General features: G+C 40.4%; 1 protein-coding gene and 1 long non-coding RNA gene across 2 annotated transcripts in view; both read left to right on the top strand.

Annotated features, from left to right (window-relative positions):
* Positions 1–10,437, top strand: part of LOC116666870 (melanocortin-2 receptor accessory protein 2-like) — a 44,758-nt gene extending 34,321 nt beyond the window's left edge. The window contains 3 exon segments of the mRNA XM_032490540.1: positions 2,291–2,431; positions 4,916–5,140; positions 5,757–10,437. The gene's annotated coding sequence lies outside the window, so the exon portion shown is untranslated.
* Positions 10,438–18,744: 8,307 nt separating this feature from the next.
* Positions 18,745–20,203, top strand: part of LOC116667340 — a 9,723-nt gene continuing 8,264 nt past the window's right edge. Inside the window, exon 1 of the long non-coding RNA XR_004324241.1 lies at positions 18,745–19,475. This is a non-coding gene — a long non-coding RNA (uncharacterized LOC116667340). The remainder of the gene's footprint in view (positions 19,476–20,203) is intronic.

Here is a 20,203-nt window from a genome sequence, read left to right as displayed (position 1 = left end):
TGTGCCCAGGAAGCAAAATTGCCTGGTTATTCAGAAACCAAATGTTCAACTCTCTAAGGACCTGCCAGGCGTTTTTCCAAAGTGGCCAGGCTGTGTTACATCCTCACCAGCAACGGCTGCGACCTCTGCATCTTCTGTGTCCTCATTAGTGCTTGTTACTCTTTTTTTGATTATAACCTATTGTAGTGAGTGTGAAGCGGTTTCTCCTAGTGGTTTTGACTTGATTTCCCTTACAGCTAATGATATTGAACATCGTTTCGTTGTGCTTATTGGCCATTTGTATATTTTCCTTGAAAATGTTTTTCAGATCCTCTATTCATTTTTTAATTGAGTTGCCTTTTTATTGTTGAGTTGTAGGAGGTTCTTTTTTTTTTTTTTTTTTTTTTTTTTGGTAGATACAAATTCCTTATCAGATAAATGATTTGAAAAAATTTCTGCTGTGTGTTGTTTTTTCACTTTCTGGATGGTGTCCTTTGAAGCAAAGTTTTAAAATTTGATGAACTCCAATTTATCTCTGTTTTCTTTTTCCTTGTGCTTTTGGGGTAATATTTAATATCTGAGGTATTTTATTTAAACTTTTATATATAAAATAACTTAATTATTAGGACCGTTCTAGGAGACGGGTGCTGTTGTTGTCCCCAGTCTATGGATAGGAGACTGGGATGCAGAAAATTTCACTGACTTATCAGTGTCAAAGCTACCCAGTGCTGTGGGAGTTCAGACCCTCATGTTTGTCCCCAGCATCTGTGCTCTTCACCACCATGCTCCACTCCTTCCTGGAATCGTTAATGAAAAAGTCTTTACTTTTTTGATTTCTTGTTAGTTTTTGTTTTTCTCATTGGGGCCTCATCTCCTCATTTTCCTTAAAGAGATCAGTGTAGGTTTATTTTAGGTCTCATGTAGGCAGAAGCATTGCTATCAGTTAACTTCTTTATTACTCACTCCCCAGTGATGGCTGTTGCTAATTGACCTAATGAAGTCTTGCTTTAGTCTTTCCTTCTCATGACACTAACAACAGAGTCATGACTTACAGAATGCTTAAAGAAGAAAGTACTTGATTGATTTTATTTTGCTACCCAATCAAACCAATCAAATAAAAACCCCAGAGTTGACACAGACGGTAAGCCCTCCAGAATAGGGTCACTGTCTTCCTTGTGTTTCATTTGTTTGGTCACAGTGTCTGGATAGTGCCTTGCTGTCCAGCAGTTTTGTTAGGATACAGTGCTCGTGAATCATTGTAAGGACAGAATTTTGACAACAGACTGTGCTGTTCATTTCACGAGGGAAAAGTTAATATAGAAATACTGCTCAGATCTATTTTAAAATTAAGCTTGGAATTTTGAGAAGAGTTCAAGAAACCATACAAAGATCTTTTTCACTAATTTTAGATCTATCTTAGACACATTATGGTTACATAGCAGAGTACCTTATCAAGTAGATTTGACAAGAGGTGTGTATTATTGATTATTTGTTTTAGTTGAAATATTCTACCTGGGATAAAATATTCAGTGCCCATAAATGAACAAATATGTTTGTATTTCTATGCAACATGGGAGCAGACTTCATATGTTTCTATATAATATATATGACTGTGTGTTTTAATCTGTCTTTCAGTGTTTTTATAGTTTTTCAGCAATGTTGTAACTTTAGAATTCTTCTAAGAAAATCACCCCAGATTCTAGTGCAGTTTGTACTGTGTATCCTGTCTTATGCATGGGATTCCACTGTCCCCACAGGGAGGAATTTCCTCTTCTATTGAGTTAGTATCAGAGTTAAAGGAACTGTGATTTCTAGGCCTTTGCTCTCCATGTGTTTGCAGTTGGCTGTCAATCGCGATTTTCCCTTTCTTGAGTTTTCATTGTTCAATTAGAATTTTTGAAAATAACTATTAATATGTTGCATCGGTCTCCCTAGAAACTTGATGTGTTTGTGCTTTTCAGTTTTCAATTTATGAAAAATGTAAATACACACTTGTTTTTAAGTAGTCCTTTTTCACTAGATATTTGGTTACCTCTTTATAGTTAAAATATTTTTTTCCCAATGAATGAATCGGTGTGCATGTTTTAAAAGATACCTTACTTTTTATTTTTCTTATTGTAACAGTTATATTCATTGTAGAGAATTTAGAAAATACGGATAAACACAGTAATAACTTCACAATGGCCTCTAATCTCACCTAGACATACAGTTGTAAGGTTTGAAATTGAGAATTACAAGTCCTCTCACATTGTTCTTCTTTTTCAAGTACGTTTTGGTTACTGAGACCCTCGAATTCCCATATGAATTGTAGCAGCAGCTAGTCAGTTTCTGCAGAGGAGCCCGCAGGGATTGTGATCGAGACCACGTTGAATATACGGATCGTTCTGGGGAGCACTGCCATTCCAAGAGCGCTGTCTTCTGATCCAGCAATGTGCGTGGTTTGTCTGTCCAGGTATTTAGGTTTTGTTTAATTTTTTTTTTAACAATGCTTTGAGTTTACAGAGTTATTTTACTTTTTTTTTTTTTTGCCTTTATACTGAGGACAAGTGTGCCAGGTACCGGGATCAGAAGTGTATTTGAGCCCCGCCACTTGCTGCCACCATGGTCGCTGCGCTCTTGCTTCACCCGCTCTACAATCTTGCACAGAATAGGACCTCAGTAACTCTCTCTCTCGAATGATTATATGCTTGTTGGATGATGCTTGAGAGTCCGTGTGATGATTTTTTTTCCCCAGCCTTTCCCCACTTCTTTACTATGCCCTTTCTCTTCCTTTCCTCCAGCCTGGGTTTCAGTTTACCTGTGGCATTGATTTTTCTTGTCTGTAGACACTTCCTTTCACTGGTTCACGATAATTTTACATGTGGGCTGTGGAAACTTGCTAGATGTCAAGAAAGAGCCAATCCATTGCATGCTAGTATTTTTAGAGTGCATTATTGTTTTATCGATTGAAATTAAATCAGGGTGACCCCCTGAGCCCTCCCGTGAGCTGTTTTTGCCTTCCTACAGGTGATAATGCTCTGGTTGCTGAATGTGCCCTTTCCCCAGACTTGGTTTTGGAGTTAAGTCACCATCAGTGGAGCCCTCTCTTTAAAAGATGAAGAAAACATTTGCTCCTTCTCCCTGGTTGGGGACTTGGATGAGATGAGGTAACAGATAAAGAATGGAGCCCCACCTCATTCTAACACCCGCTCGTTCCGTTCCTTTCTCCACGGAAAAAGAGTACAATTCAACACTATAAAGATTGATTGTGAGCAAATGAGATAGACAGGACAACCGATCATTTATTAAATATACTTTCATGCCAGAAACAAATGTATTATACACACAAAAAGCACACAAAGCACGGTAGTACCGTGATTACAAACGTGGGTCCGAGTTCGAGTCCTGCTCTGGAGTGACCAGTCCTGTGAGATGGAGAACTGGTAGGTCGGCTTAGCCTCTCCCGGGCTTGTTTTCTGTCCTGCAGAGATGGGGCTCGCTAGGCGTCCCTCCCCCGTAGAGGTGCTGTAGGGTGCAAATGATGCGCGTGGGCAGCCCGAGCACAGCTGCTCGTTCCTCGTAAGTGCAGGAGAGCATAGCTTTTGTGGTGAAGGCTTTATAACAGCCCCGTGTAGACTCTCAGTGCTCCGAAGGGATGCCTTGTGGTTTGGAGATGGGATTCTCATTTCTGTAAATACCCAAGGATTGTGTAATTGGGCCCTGCTGATTTGAATCTATTCTTTAGAAAGTACATATTGTAGATATATTTTTCAAGCATGCATGCTTTTTTCTTTTATTATTTATAGTTCTACCCTCTCTCTTGGTGGGACTTTTCATGGAATCCAGGAAACAGCCCTAAGCCACCTAGCTCTTCACACGTCTCCGTGGCGGTTTTCTTCCCTGACTAGAAGAGGGTTCTGCATAGGGAATTTTCTTTGTTCCCCTTTTCTTGGAGTCTCTCTGTCTGTCTGCCCACCTCTCACCTGTCCAACTGTCCATTTCTCTACCCACTCATTCTTCTGACTTGTTCCAAAAAGCATTTCAGGCAGCTTACAGAAGAACAGATACCAAATAAACAGGTGAGAAAATGGGGCCAAGTTCAGACAGTGAGGCTAGGAGGCGAGCCTGTGTGAGGGTGGCAGGCATGAGAGACACGCGTCTGCCCTGTGACTTATAAGATCGACAGCAAGAGTGTGCCTGAGGCTCCCAGCAGACACAGGGAAACAGGGTTTGTGGGAGATGCTCACTGGCTGTGAAATAAATAAGTGGCTGAGGAGAAGCCCAGCCTTTCCAGCTACTAAGGCTTAGGAGAATATTTTGAGTGTCTTCAACATCAGAGTATTTCATCTTTTCTTTTGTCAGAGTTCTACATATAGTTGGTTACATTCTGTACCTGGAAATTTCTACAAAATTTCTTCCCACGTGAGTCCCATGACTCGGGAATGGGGTGGTTCTGCTCATTGACTGGGGTTGGCCAGAAACCGAAAATGACAGCTTCAAAGGAGCCTGGGATTTGTCAGTTATGTTTTGTCAGTACTGTAGAGTTCAAAAAATGCTTTCACAGTATCTCTCCATCTGAGGCGGCAGCGTGCTCTCTTACCAGCATCAGGAGCTCAGGGCCACGGGATGGTGGGGGCTGACTGCATTGCCGTCAAGACAGCTGAGCTAGTCACTGCAGGTGTGGTTCTTTTACGTAAGGCCTTTCATGTTCTTTACTTGAATGTTTCAACAGGGAGTTAATTAACTGAGTCAATTAACATTTAATAAATATGATGCTTTGTTGAAAAGACAGTTATAGACAGAATATAAGCTCTGAAGCCTTTAAAAACGGTTTCATTACTGAAATTTCAGTAGGGGAGATACACAGTTTATCTTATTTATGCCTCTCTTTTAAAGTAACAAAGAAACAAGACAGAAAAGGCAGAGGATGGTTTCTGTTCTTCCTTTCTGCTTGCAGGTGCCCTCACCTCCAGTAGCATCCATCCAGACACCGGAACTGACACTGGCCGTGCTCAGAACTGCCTCAGCCCTGAAGACACAACTGACAAATAGAAGGGGGCCACGCCCTGTTACAGCAGGTGCTCTCACTTTGTGGATCCTTATGTAACTGAGCGGTGTTAATCAGGATTGCCCGTTCTACATTGTGTGGCGCTGCTGCGGTGTCTCCTAGTTACTTGTTTCTGTAAGTATTCATGTATTATTCCCCACTGCGTGGTACTACACGTCTAAAAATGCTTTTTTCAGATGAAAAATAATGTGCATTTAATATAATATGTCTGAAAAAAGGGGCAAAAGAGTCTATCCTGGTCCCGCTACTCAGAGATAATAATTAACAATTTAACATTTATTTTCTGTTCTTTTCGTCAGTGTGTATCATCTCTGTCATAAAAACCAGTGAGCACTCTGTCCCTGTTTACTGTTCGGAGACCTCCATTTTCCATTCGGCTTATTACATGTTTTTCTACAATATTCTATCTCCCCTGGCATGATTTTTAAAGACCAGTGTAGCATTCTGTCTTATGGAGGCATCGTCCATTTTACTTCGGACTTAAATAAACTTTTAAATTCCAAGTATACTTAACTGAAATACTGAAAAGAGAACTGTGGTGGTACAGGAAGGCCCCTAACTCCCTTCCCATTATTTCCTGAGAGTAAAAGCTGTTGAAAATTTGGTATATATATTTCATGACCTTTATGCCTATGAGATACATATATATACACATATGAGAAATCAATGTATAGGTGTGTGTATATATGCTTTATTTAAAAATGAGACCATACTATATGTTTTTCTGCAGCTCGCTTTATTCACTCAGGGGTATATCATGGACGTCCTCCCACTCCAGACTCACCCGGCCCTTTCAGATAGATTGGAGGGGTCTCCTGATGTGCGGGTGTCGTCTCTTGTCCACGGACACATTTGGTGGGAGAGTGCTGTGGACAAGGCCCTGGACCACGGCGAAACGCCGGCTCCCTCAGCGCCCGCAGCTCGCCTTGATTTACCGCATCATTGTCTTGATGGTGGACAGTTAAGTTTTCTCCATTTTCCACTGTCAGAAAGAATGTTTGAGTTGCATCCTTCTTGTACAGACATTCCTGTGATCTTGTATGTGTATTCCTTTAGTTAAGGCTTCTGGAAATTTAGTCCCTGGATGTGACATTTACATTCATCACAGACTCCTTTCAAGTGACTAGAAATTCCTTCTCCATTGGGGAATGAAAAAATGCACAATTACTTATGTAACCAATTCTCTATCGCTGGATATGATTTCACTTCAGTTTTTCTTCCCACCTTTGTAAACAGTGCTGTGTAAATGCCCTGATGGGTACATCTTTTTGGACTGATTTTTTTTTCCTAAAGGAAACGATTCCTAGAAGTGGAGTTGAGTCAGTGTGTATGTACGTTTTTCAGAGCTTACAAATCCATTGATATGTCATCCTCTGAAAAAGTCGCTCATGATTTGTTCTCCCACAGATGGACACTAGCTAGAATATCTTAAAAATATTTGCCAATATGATAAGCAAAAGTGCTTTTTCATTGTTTTTGTTTGCATTTGATGACCAGTGAAGTTTTGAGCATTTTTCACTCATTAGCCATTTGACTTTTTTAAAATGAATGATTCCTTTTGTCCTTTGCCCACATTTAAGTGAGGGAGCTTCTTGTTGCTTTGTGACAGCTTTTTGTATGTTATGAAAATTAACTTCGTGAATTCATCAACATGTATCACAGAGCTTTTTCTTGTCATTTCTTTCCTTTCATTTTGTTCAGGAAGTTTTTTGATTTTTGTTGTGGCTCAAACTATTCTTAGGATAGTAAATGTCTTCCTTATGGGTTTTATCTTTGACATTATTCTTAGAAATACTCTCTTATAATGGAATAAATCTCTTCTGTAGGTTTTTTTAATCTCTAAGATGGAGATTATAATAGTACATGTTATAGTGAGGAGAAGTTGAGTTAATAAGAGCAAAGAGTTGTATTTGCTGTTACTAGTACTTTTTAATATTTACATCACTATCTGCAATTTATCTTGTGGTCATTATGACAGGAATGGAATTTATTCTTTCCAGGTGATTCTCTGTCCCAGGACAATTATCGAATTCATAATTTTCTCTTTGATTTGAAATCCCACCTGTACAAAATACTTACATACACTAGAGTCTCTTTTTGAGCTCATGGTTCCCTTCTGTCAATCTCCTTTCCTTACTCCAGCACCATATCTTACATATTGTAAAAATTTATTTAATAACTGGCAGTCTGATTTTTTTTGATTCTTTTCTTCCATCCCAAATTTTCTTGTCAAGTATTATGACTTTATTATTCCTGAAGAATTCCAAAATATTTTGTTCAAGTTAAAAAAAATCAGATTGGAATTTTCATGGGATTTTTTAGTAAGTTTTGAATTATTCTTAGGAGAACTTACATCTTTACAAAACTGCTTTTCTCCATGCAATATGTTTATGTCTCTACATTCATACCTCTTACTTTAACCCTCAGTACAGTCCTGAAGTTTCTCCATTTAGAATATGGGCATTATTTTTGAATTTATTCCAGATTATTGTTTATGTTTTTGTTAATTTTGTAAGTGAGAATTTTTTGCTATTATATTTTTAAATGCTTAAAACTGACATTTAGAAAGGAAGATTCGGTTTGTCAATACTCACTTTGTAACTTGTCATTTAAAATTGTAAGTATTAAGTACTTGTTCCAGAATCCTTTCTTTTCTGTTTTTAAAAATTTGTTTCCAAGATTCTCAAAATGTTCATAGCTAAGTAGTATAGGTGGGGACACAGATGGAGAGAGGTAGTGTGGCTCACGTACAAACTGTGAGCACTTTCATGGCTGCCTTTAGGCTGGAGAAGCTGCAGAAGAGCCCAGGTTAGACCAAGGGTGGCTTTGTATGCACTTGAAAGCCAGCTTTCCTGCCTGTATGGTGAAGCCTGGTGGGCGTGGCAGGTAGATGATCAAGGTCTGATCAAGGTCATTGGCTGCACAGAGCGCTGTGTCTGTGAGAACTGGAGACCATTACCATGGGAAATGCTTGGCGCCAGGAACACTGCAGGGGAGCTGGGGAGCCTGTGTGTTAAGGATTTTCCAGCCCTGGGAGTGGGAAGATGAGACTCTGCATTCAGATCTGAGTTTGAATTCATCCTCTCTTGTTTACTGGTCCTCTGACTTTTGTCAAGTTATCTACCCGCTTTGAACTCCTGTTTTCTTGTCTCTCAAAACAGGAGAATTACAGCCTGCTGCTAGAGTGTTTGATCAGGGTAAATGATTTGTGTCTATAAGATGCCACGTACAGTCACAATCTCAGTGAGAAATGGGCTGTCGCCTCTTCTTCTGCAACTCAGTGCTCGATAAGACATCGGGGGAAAGCCAGTCCCTAATTTGTATGTGATGCAATGAGGAACAAAATTAACGTCTTGCCTTTCCCTAGCAGTATTCTTACTTCTTTGCTTCATTTACCTCTTTCCTCCTTTACTCTCCCCTTTCACCTCCTCCACCAAAAGAGACTGAGTCTGTCTCAGAACACTACATTCAAATTACTTTAAATGTTGGCTCATCCCCATGAAATTACAGTGAAATTAAAAATAATCTGTACACGTCCCAGACATGATTATATTTGATTTACACACACACACACACACACACACACACACACACACACACAATCAGGCTACCTCCCATTTGCTGAGGGAGAAGGACCACTTTTTCTGAGTTTTCATTCACTGAGCGTGAGAGCAAAGTCTCTTAAGCAGAAATTCGCCTGGCTTCTTGCATGGTTTTTTAAATTGGATTTCTGCTTTGTGTCCACAGAAATAGTCTCCTATTAGAAGAGGGGAAGTGGAGACATAGATATTCTGCTGAGATATTGGTGTCATCATATTTGAGTTGGAAAGGACTTACGACAGCATAGAGTCGTACCTTTTTATGGGTGAGAATCCATGATAGTGTAACTTGGACAAGAACCCGGGTCTTCTGTCTTCATGTCCACGCGGATGAAGAGGCAACTGGGTGGGGGATGGCAGGGATCCTTGCTTGAGTTCCGGGGTCTTGCTAGTTTCCATTGTTCAGCTGCCTTTAGTTTATGTCCATGTGGCCTCTCATGGGAAGGTCACTCTATCCTGATAGATTGAGTTTCTAATCAGCAAAAAGGTCTGGACCCACTCATGGTTCCCAGAGATTTTCTGCTGACCTGCTGACACTTTATATACATGAGACCTAAGAAACTGCTGGATATAAAATCCTTATTGTTATCATTTGCCCTCGAGTTCCACAGGAATGGGGTGCTGTCTCAGGCTGTCTAAGGCCAGCTCTGAACAAAGATAGGGTGATAGGCTGTGCAGCTGGACACTCCCCAGTCGAATGGGATTTCCACCTTAGTTTTTAGAATCAGGCAGATTAGTTCAAATCTTACCTTTACCAGTTATTAGCTTTGTGACCTTGAGGAAGAAACTTTACTTTTTTGGGGACAAATTTTCTTTATCTGTAAATAAGTTCAGTATTTATTTTAGGGTTTTTGTTTTAGAATTGAATGAGCTAATTCCCTCATTTATTCCTAAAATACTGATCACATGGTTCTATGCTGGTGACTTAGTGGTTGATTACTAAGGGACTCAGTAGTGAGAATGTGGGTGAGGCTCCCTGGATAATAGAGCTTATATTCCATGATATGCTTGTAAAAGACTGGATTGCAGTGGATTTTTAGTAAATGTCCATTCCTTTCCTAATCCCCATTGATTGTGTATATATCTTTATACTAATATATGAACAATTTTTTATTGCAATTTAAGTCTTTTTGTAGTATTTAAAGTATGTAGCTATAACAAAAATACGTGAAATAAAATGATTTGACTTTTATTTTCTTTTCAATAAGCAAAACAAAATAAAATAGAAAAGAAAAGAAAAAGTTTTGAAGGAGTAGAAATAATTTTATTTCCGTGGAATCGACTCCCTATGTTAGGTTTTTCGGTTGTGTTCTTAAACAGCATATAAAATTGACAGGTTTTGACTTCAGTGTTGATAGCTGGGTGAGTATAGTTTCTTTTTGTGGTTGTCTTTGATGAATTATTTGCACTAGATCATAAATAATGTGCATGTTACATATTGGAAACGAGGAAAGAGTGGAGACATACTACCTCCAATGCAGTCATTTTGTTACCGAGTCCAAACTCATTCTGCTCACCAAATGACAGGCCAATAAACTGGGAGATGAGGTGTTGGAGCAAGGAATAGTGACTTTATTTGCAAAGCTGGCAGACCCAGAAGATGGCAGACTGATGTCCTGGAGAACCATCTTCCCCAAGTCAGAATTGAGTCTCCTTTTATACTAAAAAGGGGCGGGGCTGCAGTTGGTTGTTGGAAACTTCTTGTTGTATGAATTGCTTGTCCTTTGAATCCGCTGTTCTTGCAGCTGTCCATGTGGATCAAATCATGTTGCCCCTGTAAAACCTCCAAAAATAAAACAAAGTTATTCTCTATTTTGCAACTTGCCATCTCTACATAAGTGCAGATTAGTTAGCATCCTTCAAGATCACGGCCAGGAGAAGAGGCTGTCCTGGATATTTCAGTCTAAAGGCAACTTTCTTTTACAAATGGTGCAGAGATAGCAAGTCTGAGCCTAGAAAACAGGGCACAGGGTTAAAGCCAAAGGAACAGACCTAACATGGGGTCAAAATTGTTCTTTTCTATTACAATTCCCTTTTCCGCTTCATAGATAATTTTAGTAAGAAACATGAGCAATTTTGTATTTTTGCTTCTTAATAACCGATAAGTGGGCCAACTATATTTTTGTGAGCAGGGATGCTGTGCGGGCATAGGGGTCACAGCAAACTCTTGTTGGGGGTGGCCGACCCTGGAACATGTCTGATGCCCCGTGAGTGTTGGTGAGGGTCCCCCTAGCCAGCGGCTCTCTTCAGGAGCCAGCATATGGGCATTGATATCTGGAGACCTCATTTTCGGCTGCAGGAAATTTTTTAGATACTGCGATTGAAAAATCACTCCAGCTGGGGATAATTAGGGAAAAAAGGAAAAGGAAAAGGGTTTGGAGTAGAGTAGAAGAGAAGGACATCAGATCACGGAGCCTGAGTGCTTGGCAGCGGGGCTTCGGGGGAGAGGGGAGCAGACGTGGGGAGGGGCCTGGCCCCGGAACCAGCTCCTGCACCTGTCCCCGTGCCCAAGCCACATAGCTTTTAATTGGGCCACCTCTCTGGGCTGGATGTCACCCTGGGCAGAACCTTGAGAATCGAAGGTAAGGGGTGGGCAGCACTCACCTAGGGGGTCACTGTGGATTTCGGTCAAGTCCACAGTGCCTTTTCTGGTCATGTGTCTTCACTTGTCCTTTATCTCAGGATCTGAGGAGGAGGAGAAAGGAACTCAGGTAGAGATCCAGGAAGATATCCGACTGTGTTAAGAGAGGACAGACACAGTGACACGGGGAGCGAGGACACTTGCAGCAAAGTAAAATTACTTCACAACTATTGCTTCAGAGTTGCAGGTGTGAGAGAGCCTAAGCCTGTCTCAGAGTGCAGGGGACAAGTGGAAAGGAATGGCAAAATTTCCACTGAAAATTGAAATTTTGTTAAATAGCCTGCTACTGTTGCTTGTATCACTTGAATGAATGCAGGCATATTTCTGTGGGCATTTATAGGTTCACTCAACCCCACCAGCCCCTCTTGCCCCCATCGGGGATGGGATTTCTCAAGCACAGTGCCCCTCCTGCTTGGGTGGGCCACGCTGCGTGTCCTCGCCTGGGGCCGGGCTGCTGCAGGGCACTGAGTCCCCGAGGCGCGGCCTGGGAGACACGACAGGAATATCTCTGCTCTCGACTGAGGGCCTCCTTTTCCCCCTGCAGTGTAAGAATGCCGGTGACTGAGTTAGAAGCATGCTCCCAAGCTGTCCGTGTCCTTGCCATTCAGAAGCGGACCCTGGAAGCTTCCAAATTTCTCCAGAATGCGTTCTACATTCACCTTCGGCAGGTGAGTGTATGTCTTTACACAAGTGGAGGAATTACTGCCGTTTTCCTGGAACTTACTCACCACTAGTCCATCTGATTTTTCTGTGCTAGGATTCAGTATGGCCTGCTAAAATATCTGGAGTCAGATCTTGAAACACTGATGAAGAGGATCATTTATTTTATTTCTATATATGATAGCCTTTTACTTTCAAAATTCAGAATTTTTGGTTCTTTCAGGAATTTTTGGGGGGTTGGCGAAACAACTTTGCTCTTACCATCTTTGAGACCTGTTGCTTTGTGCCTCTCACCTGTCTTCTGTCACTTGTGAGGCGATTCCATTTGTGACCCTGTCCGGGTTGTTCATGTTATAAAACATATAGTCTGTTAAAGTACAGTCCCTTTTACTCCGAAGACATTCCACAAATACTACTAAAACCTGGGTGTGGTTTTAAGAAGACAGAATCATTAGAACATGTACTTGCAGGTTGCTAGTGCAAAATCCCCAAATCAATAGTCTAGCTCAACATCTAAAATCTTTCTAATCTACCTTGGATTTGTATGGATAAGTGAAGCAGTTTGCTAAGAACTCAAGACCAGGGTTAGAATACAGGCTGGTGTAGCTCAGCAGGTCCTCCTGAGCCAGCGCTGTGCCAGAGGGCGGGGCTGAGGGGGAGAGGGCTGGGCCTTGGGGAAAGGGGAGGGCCAAGAAGGAGGGGGGTCCTGCCGTTCCTGAGCTCAAAGTTTCATGGCAAACACCTTCACCAGGTGAAAAACTTGGAGTTTCTTCTAAGAACAGTAGGTTTGAAAAGAGTCATAAAAGCACGGGAGTGACAATATCCCATTTGTGTCTAGTATGGGAGAGCGGCTGTGGGGCCACTTGGGAGACTCGTGAGTCCAGGTGTGCAGTGTTGGTGGCTTCCACCTGAGCGGTGGGACAGTCAGTGGGACAGTCACTGGGAAAAAACGAACAGACTTTAGGCATGTTTAGATGGTAAAAAGGAAAGGATGAATGATGTCTGTGAAGGTAGGATGGAGTAAGGCCCAGGTTTCTGGGTGGATTAATGAGGTAAGTGATGGTCCTGCTGTGCTCTGAGGAGGGAAAGCTGCAGAGGGAGCTCTGGGGGAAAACTGATGAGTTCAGCTGTGGGTAAAGTGAAAGGCTGTTCGATGTGTGGTCTGGGAGCTCAGGTGAGAGCCAGTAGCGAGTAGCGGGAGGGGAGAGAGACTGTCAAATCATTTTGTGAGCATACAAATAATTATGATTAATGATACACTTACGCCTCTACATTCTGGATTTAAAACCCATTAACATTTTGCTATATTGACTGCAGAGGTTCCTAATTTTTTTTAACAGAAATAAAATAAATAGAAACAAAATAGTGGAGTTAATGAACATCATAGAGTTGATGTGTGTCCTTGTATGTATTTTGATACCTCATCTGTTTATAACCATAATCTATAAAAAGTTAACTAGTTTAGCATAAGAGTTAAACAGAGGGACGTGACACACAGTGTTGGGGCTTGAAGCTGATCTTCTCAGGCAAATTATGTCGCCTCTCTGTGCCTTAGTTCCATCTTCTGTGACTGCCCCCGGGCCCCTCATCACAGCTGATTTCCTAGACTAGATGTTGGGAGGGAGGCTGCTGAAGGGAGTAAGAAGTGGCAACTGCTAGGGACACTGAAGAGAGACACAAAAAGTGATTAAAGCCGATAAACTCAGTACAAACAAATACTCTCAAAAGAGAAAGAATCCCGCAGTGTTTTGAGCCACTTAGCGTATGGGAAACAAAACCACGTGGACCCAAAGCTCTTGAGCATGTGAATATTGTGGGTGGGAGGGTGTCATCAGAAAAGGGTTGAGAAAAGGCCTTTTGGTTTCCCTTGACGTTTCCAGTAAGGATGGGGAGCAGAAGAGAAAACCCCCTGCTTCACAGTGGAAGCTGCTGTTTTGTGCAAAACTGACCAAAGGTTGGAGACCAGTCATCAGCGGTGCTGGCAAATGAAGAGACTTCGGGATTGGGTGGGGCACTTGCTGCGACTTCCAGGTGACCTGCTGGCTGGGGGCTGTGATGGCGGGCAGTAGGTTTGCAGGGTGACCCGGGCATAAACCCTGGCTCTGAGGCTGCTGGTCTGACTAGCAAACCTGGGCACCCGCAGTCCTAATGGGGCAGCTCGGGATGTGGCCTGGGACACCTGCCATGCTGAGGGCGAAAAGAGGGCTTCCCTGAGGGGGTGTCCCTGCGGAGAGTGGAAACGTCCTCCTGCAGGGGAGGAAGAGCCTCTGAGCAGGGTGCTGGATGCACAGGCAAGACCACCCTGAGCACGGAGGGTTTGGGGAGCCGGAAGTCACACAGTGTCCCGAGCAGCCTTGTTCCTGAGAAACTAGAGGGAGAAGAGGCTGAAAAGGCAGGCTAGTGTCAGACCCTGTGGTGGGTTATGAGTGACAGTAAAGGACTGGTCCGGCAGGCACGAGAGAACCCTGTGGGCGTCCCAGCGGGGGCGTCACACCGGAGGGTGTAGCTGGGTTACAGACTTTGCCACTTATTAGCTGTGTGACTTTGAGCAAGATCACCCCACCTCTCTCTATATATCTTCATCTGTAAAATGACACAGTGACAAGCTCGTGTCATCAGAAGGCTTAGTTTAGCTCTGATCCTCTGTGTCCAGTCTTGTCAGTGCTTCCCTGCAAGGTTCTGCATTGGCTGCTCTTACCCTCAGATGGGAGGGCGTAGAGGGACATTGTAGCACCTGACGGCAGGAAGGGGTTGCTTTAAAAACAGACATGTAGCCGCCTGCAGCTGCAGGCCTGCAGGCAGTTTGATTGATGGTCCTGGAGAGGACTTTGGAGGCCTTAGCATCGTTTTAAGACTTGTTTTCCCTTGGGGGCAGCATTTGCCTTTGCAGATTAATGTTGAAGATTTGGGCTTCTTGCAAAGCTGTCTTCAGAGATGGTTATATACGTAACATATCGTATAAAATAAAACGCTTTTATTTAATGTGTGGGACTTTGCAGCTGTTGGGAACAGCTCTGTTGGCCTGGTCTCCACGGAGGACACTAGGGGTCAGCAGAGCGTGCGGGAGGGCAGGCAGCCCGCCATGCTGCTGCGGGGTGTTCTCCCCAGCACGGCACTCTGCTGAGTTGACTCTTCTCTGAGTTTGGTTGCCAGATGAGCAGACAGCAAATTAATGAGTTCTGGTGGGATTGTATAATGACAGGAAGAAAGAGGGTCCCGTAGTTTTTCTGGACTAGAACATGCTTTTGGTTCCTGATCCAGTGTGTTCCATTACAGAATTGATGAGTTGTGTCTATTCTGGGACTTGTCGACTGAAAGAAATGTGTAGCCTGAAAGTTTAGAGTTATGCTTTATTTGGCGGGAGGACTCGAGGCGGGATGACAGCCTTCAAATCTGTCTGAGGGACTGCTCCCAAGAAGTAGGGGAGGAGCTAGGATTATATAGGAACTTTACAACAAAGACCAGGGAGTTGGAAGAATAAAAGATTGCTTGTTATCTAAAGAAATCCAGGCATCTCAAGTTCAAGAATTTAGTGATTTTCTTTGTATGGGAGGAAGTAAACATTTTGGCTCATTGAATTCATTCCTTTTACAAGCACCTAGTTATCTAGGGCCAGTATTCTGTCCTTTCTTATTCTGAGTCCCCTCAGAGGGCACCATTCTGAGTGGCTGCCTAGGCTGAGCAACAGGCCTGTCCTCCCTGGGAGATGGTGGCAGCTGCTGATGACTTGGTTTCAGCATTCTTTGTTTACTGACATGGTTGCCGTATTTTCATTCACATTGTAGTATTTTCATTCACAGTGCTCCCCCTTGGTCCTAAATTCGACCAATATTTTGAGAGACATTTCATGACCAATTTTGTCCCAGGGTGCTATGAAGGCTCATTCCTAGTTCAGGTTGAAGAAACTTCTGACCTGCCATTCAAGGTGTTAGGTGTTTTTATCAGGCCCTGTTGATACTAAAAGTTCTCTGGATGGCCTGTCTTACTAGTCTGTTATGATCCAGGAAATGTTTACCCTTCGTTGCTCATTCCCATACCTAGAATCACACTGTTATAATTATTTTATGCAGGGTTATAAATTTTATGTATTTCTTCAATATGATTTGCCATCATCAATCTTGTTGTAGGCCTAGCTACACTTTGGGAAATGTAAGAGAAAACAATCTTATAAAATAGACAGGATATAAGTAATACAGCTAGTAACGTTAATAAAGTCACGATTAAGAATTTAATAGTCAAGAAGTTATATTTTTGGGTTAAAATTTTTCTTGTGTTTCTGACTGAGTTTGAGTGATCTTACGAGAAAGTTCGTATTTATGGTCAGGCTTCGAGCAGGTATTAATTGGCCAGGTGAGGTCTCCCACCTTGTAAGATCAACAGTGGCCTAAACAGAACTATAATTTCCTTTTTAGAATAACGTTTCTGAGGGCTATCTAGTTAGAGCCTTGGAGTAGGGAAACCCACCAAGGTAACACAGAAGTACTAGACATAGGTAATTTACCATAAACTTAACAATTGGAGTAGTTCATAATCAAAGGTAGGAGAAATTATCAAAGTAATTGGTATACAGGCCTGGTCTGGTGTCTTGGGTCAGCTGTCTACCTCATATGTCGTCGTCTTCTCATCCTGGCCTGGTAGCTTTTTCTCCATTTGGGCCTTGTTTTAAGGTGAGCAGTGCTCTATAGGCCAGTGCACTGCAGGGGCTCTTTCTGATTGGAAATGAATCTGAAAGTCAGTTTCCTTCAGCTTTGCTGTGTATGGTCTAGTTAAGAGTACCTGATAGAGTCCTTCCATTCATGTTGGAGACAGTTTTTTAAGTCATGCCTGTTCCAGTATGTATAATCCCCTGGCCGCATGTCATGGGGCATTGGATCTTTACCCAAGGATATATTACTAAGCTTCAGAAAGAAACATACAGTGTCCTTTTAATAATTCAATTAAACTTTGCAGCAATGTAACATGACAGCAAGGAATGATCTGGGAAGTGTCTTACTAAATATAGACCTCAATTAACAAAACGAGAATTTAATATCCACTAAAATATAATCTTTTTCTCTCTAAAGTTCCCTCATTTTTATCAAATATAGTCAAATCAAGGTGAATTTGTTTACAAGTTAAGTCTGATTATTTGATCATATAGGCTCTTTTAAATTGGCTGTGTTGGAACTTTTAATAAGGACTTTTAAGCTAGAATGTTAATAAGGTTTGCTAAGGCCAGGAAAGCCCCGTCAAGGGCTTGTCATAGATTTCTGCCTAACAGATTTAGGTAAATTCTTTTCTTTTTGAAGTCCTTAAAATACCTTGAGGTTCCTATACCTGTTAGGAGACGATCTTCCTAATTTATCTCATAGAGCCACTGGGGACCTTAAAGATTTTAGTCTCTTGAGGGATCAGATAGAGAGAAAAGATAACTGTTCTAAGTCTGCTTACATAGGTATAATTTATCAAATTGACGTGAATCATAACTAGTTTAAGGAGAAGAGTTTCTTTATGTCTGGTAAACAGGTTAAAAGCCAGTAGTATTTCAGACAAAATCAAAAATTGTAACCATATTCATCAGTTTACTCAGTCCCACGTAACTAATTCTTTTAATCAGAGTTTTCATTAGACCTTTAAAATTTCTTACCCAGTTTATTTCAGTGCTATAGTTTGAAATTTATTAGAAATCAGTAAATCTCCTTGAAGAGAGAGTATTTTGCAAAATCATCAGAAGAAAACAATTACCTGCCTATAAATGACAACAGAATTAACAGCATGGTTAAACAACATTACACTGTAATCTATAAAGAAACCTGGTCACAATAACCAGAATTATGACTGGTAACATTTCAGATATACCAGAATGTTAGGGAGTCCATATAATTTCTAGAATATCTATATTAATAATATTTTCTCATACAATATAACCTAGGAAGATTTATTATTCATTTGACAATACTTCCCATGTTAGTTAACATGCCAAATGAAACTTACTACTTTAAAATCTCTCTTTGAGATGTTTCAGGGACCCTTTGTAGCATCCCATAGTTAACTGGAGACTAAAAGAATTTTAATGAGAAATTGATATTTGGGGAGCTTGTTAAAAGTTTTCAAAACACTTGGTCAGATAAACGTATAGATCACTGTAAAGTAGTACTTACTCATTAACAAGAAAATATTTCAAAGGTAAAGGCACAACAGATCACTTAAGTCGCATAAGAAGCTTTACAATTTGTTACTGAAGGTGGATTAATATTTTAAGAAAATTTTGTCCCCTTAACAGAGAGAAAACCAAATCTAGTCTTGTACCAGCTTACTTCTAAGATTCATTTACTTTGCCCAAATTGATTCTAAACTTAGCCAATTCTGACCACGTACAAAACTCTTTCCTCAGGGTTCCTCTTCCACAAGCCTTCCCCAGCTTTCTATACTCGTATTAGTGTGTCCCTTATTTTTTCTTCCATTCAGAAGTAACCAGATTCAGGACAAAGTCACTATTTTTCATTAACAAAATATAATTCCATTCCTTATATCTTCCTTTACACATTTATCTTACCTTCCTAGGATACTGAGATCTTTCCCTTAATAATAGAGACTATTTCAGAGTGGCACCAAGCATTTATTAATATTTCTAAACACCTTTAGTTTCTCTGTAAGAGGAAGTCATATGTTAAGTAATTCATATTTCAATCTTATTTTATCTGAAAATGGTATAGCTATTAAATAAAATCCTATCATTTAACTTAATTTAGCACAACTCTAGAATTTAGATACCAAACATTTAGAGATTATCTTAAGCATACATTTTAAATATATATTTTAAAAAATTTACCCAAAACTCTCATCTCATTTGCATTTAATTTACTTCAAATTTTATCACACCACATTACTATTATTTTTTTTGACAAATCTGTAACATATATAACAGGATCTTATTTGACTTTCATTAAACCTAGGTACAGTAAAGGTATTATACTTAATATTGATGACTTTAAAGATGTCTATATTAATTAGAACATACTTAAACTAAACAATACCAAGTGTTATCTTAATATTGAATATTTTCCAGTTCACGTGAACCTGAAGGTCAACTTAGTCAGTTTTTATTTTAAAAATACTTAATTTGTAAGCTATTACTTTTTACGTCAATTAAGCAGAGCTCTTTGACTTTGTTTTTTTTTTTTTTTTTTAGCTGTAGAAATATCTCACATCTATAATGTGTACTCAGGCTTATAAACAGACCAAAGCTAGAGATCTCATAGCTTCACTTTAAAACTTACTTATAAGATAGGTATAATAATAGTTGGAGTAAGCTTAATTTGCTTGCTCAAATCACTAAGGCTTACTATTTATGAAAAAGACATTTAAGATTTCTTGACAAAGTCTGACGGACCCATCAGAGTTCTGAGTTCTAAAATGCCAAAAATTTCTTTGGCCTTAAGTTTTCTCTCATTGAGCTAATTAGGCTCAGTCCTAGGTCACTGTTTGCTGTATATACATTTCTGATCTGCAAGACAATGACAGACACTTCCAGTTCCCCAGAGAACTGCTCTGTCACGCAGGCCCAATTGTATCTCCTTATTTGGCTTTTTTGTATCAGTGAGAAGAGCTGTAAACAAAGAATTCCATGTTTTAAAACTTTAAGGTTCAATTTATCTTGTCTTCCAAAGCTTGCATAAGGCATTTAGTAAGGTCTCTTTTCCTTGAGTTATAAGTTAAACCCAGGGTAAACCTCTTATTATATTTTTCTATTAGCCACTGAATATTAGTTTTTAGTTTTACATTATATTGGACGGCTCATGTAACTCTATTGGTTTCCTTTATTTTGTTCAATTAATATTTTCTGAGGGACAGAAATGTGCCCAGCCTTGTAATACCAAGAAGGGGAAGCGTTTTTCCATTGAAACATATCTATCCCACAACATAATTAAGCAAAAAGTTTATATAAAGCCCATTTAAACATACCAATTTTACAAACTTTTATCTCAATTTTATTAACACTTATACCTTTAATTTTAATATTTATTAGGTTTAATCAATAATTTTTATTTCTAGAAGGAATGCCAGAAGCCTTTTTCTTCTTTTCTTTTCTTTTCTTTTTTTTTTTTTTACTGTATCTAAATTTATAGAAAAGTCTCTGGGATCCCCAAGTTTGAGCCAAAGAACTTAGGCCCTTCTCAACTTTTAATTTGATTAATTGGTCTGATGCCCCATTCATTGATCAAATATCACAGTCTACATATATTATATGTATCTATTCCCTATAAATACATACATTTTAAACTGCGGTAAGTAAAA

The sequence above is a fragment of the Camelus ferus genome, chromosome 11 (assembly GCF_009834535.1).
Source record: "Camelus ferus isolate YT-003-E chromosome 11, BCGSAC_Cfer_1.0, whole genome shotgun sequence".
Lineage (NCBI taxonomy): Eukaryota > Metazoa > Chordata > Mammalia > Artiodactyla > Camelidae > Camelus > Camelus ferus.
Note: the sequence above shows the minus strand (reverse complement) of the source record. Positions and strands in the feature narration are given on the sequence as shown.